The sequence below is a fragment of the Bos taurus genome, chromosome 23 (genome assembly GCF_002263795.3).
Source record: "Bos taurus isolate L1 Dominette 01449 registration number 42190680 breed Hereford chromosome 23, ARS-UCD2.0, whole genome shotgun sequence".
Taxonomy (NCBI): domain Eukaryota; kingdom Metazoa; phylum Chordata; class Mammalia; order Artiodactyla; family Bovidae; genus Bos; species Bos taurus.
In genome coordinates, this window is record NC_037350.1 from 22440529 (window position 1) to 22446592 (window position 6064).

Below are 6064 nucleotides of genomic sequence, written 5' to 3' on the forward strand. Positions count from 1 at the left end.
GATGATGCCATCCAACCATCTCATTCTCTGTTTTCCCCTTCTTCTCCCACCTTCAATCTTTCCCAGCATCAGGGTCTTTTCAAATGAGTCAGTTCTTCACATCAGGTACCCAAAGTATTGAAGTTTCAGCTTCAGCATCAGTTCTTCCAATGAATAGTCAGGACTGATTTCCTTTAGGATTGACTGGTTGGATCTCCTTGCAGTCCAAGGGACTCTCAAGAGTCTTGTCCAAAGACACAGTTCAAATTGATGCAAAAGCATCAATTCTTCTGCACTCAGCTTTCTTTATAGTCCAACTCTCACATCCATACATGACCACTGGAAAAACCATAGCTTTGACTAGAAGGTTAAGATCCATCACACAGTAGCTCTCTGTACCCCATAGAAAGAGGCTGGACATTTTCCGTTCCGACCCTTAGACTCCTGTGGGAACAACTATAACTATGACTGCCACTTGTCCCGATGCTGAGAGCCTTTTTCCTCTGGCAGTGTAAAAATTCCAAGTGGCCAATACACAGATACTATTTTCTTTCTCCTTTACCACAATTTTAGTTCAAGTACCACTAACTAAAAGGATCTTGGAATTTAGAAGTTTTCCTAGACTGCTTTACTCTTATGGTTACCTTCAGTCACAGGTAACTCCTGACAGTTATCCAGAAATCCATCCATGGATCTCTGGTTTTCACTGCTATCATCATGTTTTCATTTGTGTGCATGTGTGCTAAGTCTCTTCAGTTGTGTCCAATTCTGTGCATCCCTATGGACTGCAGCCTGCCAGGCTCCTCTGTCTGTGGGATTCTCCAGATAAGAATACTGGAGTTGAGTTGCCATGCCCTCCTCCAGGAATCTTCCCAACCCAGGGATTGAACCCACGTCTCAATACCTTATACCTCCTGCATTGGCAGGCAGGCTCTTTAACACTAGTACCACCCAGGAAGCTGTTTTCATTTGTATCTTGCTTTAATTACTAATTTAACATTTCAAATACTTGTAGCCACAAAATAGCTGCTCAACTTTTAATAAATAAAATTGCTTAGAACTTTGGTTCTTTGTAAAAGTATTTTATTTATTGATTTATTTTTGGCTGCACTGGGTCTTCCTTGCTGCTTATAGCTTTCTCTAATTTCAGGGAAGGGGGACTACTCTTCATTGGGGTGCATGAACTTCTTAATGCTGGACTTCTCTTGTTGCGGAGCACAGACTCTAGGTCCGTGAGTATCAGTAGTTGTGGCGCAGGGGCCCAGCTGCCCTGAGGCATGTGGAATTTTCCTGGACCAGGGATGGAACCCATGTCCCCTGCACTGGAAGGCATATTCTTAACCACTGTATCACCAGGGAAGTCCTGGTTCTTTTTTTAGTGCAAAGCAACACATTGTTATCTAGTGATAATCTATAATTACTGTGAACAGCCTGTTTTTCATTCTTGGAGACACCATACGTGTAATTATTATTTGTTCCCATAGATGATGTCAGAATGAGAGCAGCTTGAGTGTTGCAGTGATAGATACTGTCAGTAAGCATGTATTGAGGCACGATGTCTCTCCTGGTTATTGCTGTATTTCCAAAGCTTAACACACAGGATCAGTTACCTAGGTGGTAGTGTAAATATTTGTAGAGTGAATAAATATTGACCTAGATGCTTAGGGAGTGCAGAGAGAAGGACACATCATGGTCTTTTTTCTGAGACTTATAGTATTGAGGGAAAGATACACATATATGAACATTACCAGGTGGCATAGTTTGGTGTCAAGTGATTGGAACAAAGAATATATATTGTAATTGGGAGTTCTGTGCCTTGAGATTATCTGGGTAAAAGATAGATGGTGGAAGTGACATCTGAGCTGCTTTGAAAAATATATATCACTTGATCAGAAAGAAGAAGAGTTTGTAACATTTGGTTTGAAGAACAGAAATTTAAATATGCATCAAAAGGCATATTTATCAGAATGATAAGCTGTTGAAAATATTGGGGGAAGTGAAAGTCGCTCAGTCGTGTAAGACTCTTTGTGACTTCATGGCCTATACAGTCCATGGAATTCTCCAGGCCAGAATACTGGAGTGGGTAGCCTTTCCCTTCTCCAGGGGATCTTCCCAACCCAGGGATCGAACCCAGGTCTCCCACATGGCAGGTGGATTCTTTATAAGCTGAGCCACAAGGGAAGCCCAAGAATACAGGAGTGGGTAACCTATCTCTCCTCGAGTGGATCTTCCTGACCCAGAAATCAAACCAGGGTCTCTTGCACTGCAGGCAGATTCTTCACCAACTGAGCCATCAGGGAAGGCCTATGTTGGGGGAACTGTATAGAAGTCTAAGTAGAGTAGCTTCTTTGCATAACACAGGAAAGCTGATGTTTAGAGATGGGGGAAATTATATGATTGAGTATTATTTTGTGAAAGCTACCTGATATCACTGTGCAGGCGATTTACAGAGCTGAGAAATTGGTGACAGGGAACACAGGAGCGTGGTGACAATTTCTCTTTTTAGAGAAGTAGAAATAGAACAAAAGGTTGGGATGTGAGGAGATGATAAAGCAGTGTTGATGATTAATTTGGTATAAGGGCAAATCCAGAATAGAATAGAGCTTTCCAGTGTTAAGTCTCTACTTGTTTGAGAGCAGATAGAAAGCACATCTCTGTTACTGAGAGAGACAGTACAAAGCCCTTCTAAATATTCCTGTGAAAACATAAGTTAGAAGAATTGAAAGGAATAGTGTTAAAAGTGCCTGAGAGCTGGGAGGACTCGGTTCTTGCATGGATTCTGATGAGAAATCTACTGCAATTCTTATTCTGTTCCTCTCCATGTAAGATGCTCTCCCTCTCATTATCATGTGCCCTTGCTAAACTCCCTTATTAATTCTTTTTAATATATTCCTGTGGATCTTTACAAAAAAGATTAATGTGCAAAGAAAGTCAGTTTCTACCTTTCTAATCCACATGCCTTTCATTTCTTCCCTTTACTTTATTACATTAGCTGTAAACTTAAAACGTGGACAGAGTGGGGCAAGCTGATATCCTTGCTCTATTCTTGACAGTAGATCTCAGATCGAAAAGCACTATAATGATGTTTTCACCCATAAAATTATATAAGGAGAAAGCATTCATTGCTCAGTATAAAGTTAGAGGACTTTGTAAGGTGTTCCTCTTTAAAGTGAGGAAGTTACCTTCGTATTGTTGGTTTTCTGAAAATTGTTTTCGTTAAAGTTTGCTGAATTTTGTCAAGTGTATTTGGGGCATCTTTTGTGATGATTGTATGATGTATTTATTATCTTAATATGGTATGTCATATTAATTGACTTTTAAATGTTGAAACAACCTTTTATTCCTGGGATAACCTCATTTTCTCATGGTGAATAATCTTATATGTTACACCTATATTCATGAAGAATAGTAGACTGCAGTTTTCTTTTCTTGTGATGTCTTTGCCTGGTTCTGGCATAGGGTAATAATAACCCGAGTTGGGAATAGTTCTCTTGGGGTTTCTGTCATGATTTAAATAAACCTATCTTGAAATTGTGCAATATACGTGGTAGACACACATGGAGGTATAATATACATCTATAATCTAGTATAATTTAACTTAACCTCATTTAGTCAATAATCTCTTAACTCATTTTTTGCTTCTACTCTGGTCCTCTTATAACATGCATTTCATCATCTCACTGTCTTCTTCAGTATACTCCCATGGCCTGCCATCTTATAATAATATATCAATTATTTACTTGCCCCAGAAGGCACCCTTTGACTAACTTTCTATCTCTCAGTCCCCTGACCAGGGATCGAACCCATGCCCCTTGCAGTGAAACTGTAGAGTCTTAATTACTGGCCTGCCAGGGAAGTCCCCTGACCCCCTTTTAAAAATTATCTTTACCCTGCTCATTCTGCTCTAGCTATTCTAGGCTCCTTGTCTTTTCTCAAATATGCCAAGTTTTCCCCTCGGTTAACACCTTTGCACTTTCCCATTCTCCTTGCTTGAAAGTTTTCTCAATCAAATCATTTTATTGGTGGTTCTTTTACTTTATTACTTTTTCAACCCAGTGCTATCATCTCAGAGAGGACTTACCTGACTATCCTATTTAAATAAACATTTCCCCCTAGAGCCAATCTTCATGATACTCTGTTCTCTTGCCCATTTTAGTTCATTGCACTCATCACTTCCAACATTATATTAAGTATTTAATTGTAAAATAGTTTTTCTGTCTCTCTCCCCTATTTGAATGTGAAATCCATGAAGTTTGGAACTTAATCTGTCTTGTTTTATCACTTTGTTTCAAAGTACTTTATTAAATACCTGAGCCATAACTGTTTCAACAAATATTTGTTGAACACAGGAATTAATTATGACACATTCTGGTGATTACTATGAAAAATGCAGGGAGTTATGTGAGAAAATGAGGGGTGTTCTTCAGATTATTTACACCAAGGAATCTCTTGGATGAAATGACATTTCATAGGAAGGAGCTGTTCTGGCAAATAATCAAGTGATGATTTCTAGACAAAGCTAATAGCATAAAGTGCCTTAAGGTCAGAAAGATCTTGAGATGCTTAAGAGAATTTAATGAGACCATTGTACTTGGAGCATAAGAAATAATGTGGAGAGCGGAATGAATTAACATTAGAAAGCAAGTATAAAGAAGATTGTTCAGCTTCTTACAGATCAGTTTGAGTATGAATATTTTCCTAAGTATTTGAGACATCTGTAAAAAGGTTTTGAAAGTTGATTAATCTGGAAGCTTATTACTTTAGAGATAAAGAAATGTGCGGCCAAGCAGCATCAGGGGGCTGCCTTAGTGACCTTGAGGTCTCCCTGCTGCCTCTTGGCTTTATGGCCATGCCTATCCTTGAAATAATAAGTGAAGCTTGACACTGGATAAACCAGTGAGTCTGATTTGACATTCCAATCATTTACAGTATCTGAAAGGCCCATGGAAAAGAAAAATCATTTAGCAATGGAATAGAGGAATTGAAACCTGATGGCTGGTGGTAGGAGCAAGGGGCGATGGGAGTGGGGTGGCGGGGCAGGGGAAGTCCAAGAAAGAAAAACCAGATAATCTGGAGGAAAAGTATGAAGTGTCATGGAACCAAGGAATAAAGAATTTTGTAATGCACCTTTTATTAGGGCTCAGATAGCAAAGAATCTTCCTGCAATATAGGAGACTCATGTTCAGTCTCTGGGTCAGGAAGATCCCCTGGAGAAGGGAATGCCTGGAGAATCCCACGGACAGAGGAGCTTGGCAGGCTACAGTCCATGGGGTCACAAAGAGTTTGACACGACTGAGTAACTAACATTTTTATTTTGGAGTATTTTTAGGTTTACAGAAATTTAGCTAATATAGTACAGAGAATTCCCATACACTCTCGACCCAGTTACAGTTTCCCCTGACATTAACATTTTACATCTCTCTGGTACATTGATCAAGACTAAGAAACCAACACTGTTGTTAAAAATACCCTGGATCTTTTTCAGATTTCATCAATTTTCCATTAATGTCCCTCTTCTGTTCCAGGATCTGATACAAGGTACCACATTGTATTTCGTTGTTCTGTCTCCTTATTCTCCTCTGGTCTGTAATGTTTTCTCAGAATTTCCTTATTGCTCATGATTTTGACAGCTTTGAGGAGTCCTGATCAAGGTATTTTCTATTTAGATTTGCTTGATGTTTTATTGCATAATAAGACTGGGGTTGCAAAGAGCACCACAGAAGTGATATCTCTTCTAATTATATCATATACGGTGATATGTGAATCCATATGGCTCATTGCTGAGTCAGTAATGATGTGGAATTTTGATCACTTAGTTAAGATGTTATTTCCCAGATTTCTCCACTGTTCATACCTTCCGCTTTGGAAGCGAGTCCCAAAGTTCAGCACAGACTCAATAGCGGGTGGACAAAGTTCTACCTCCTGAAGGAAGAGGTATATTCAAAATATGTTATTTTGAATTTTTTTTTAAGGAAGATTTGTATAAAAGAAGAGAGACTTTAAAAGGAAGGCATGGTCATATTCTACTGTGCAATTTATGCAGATGAAGACCCAAAAGTCTTCACTGATTTTGGCAAAATGAAGA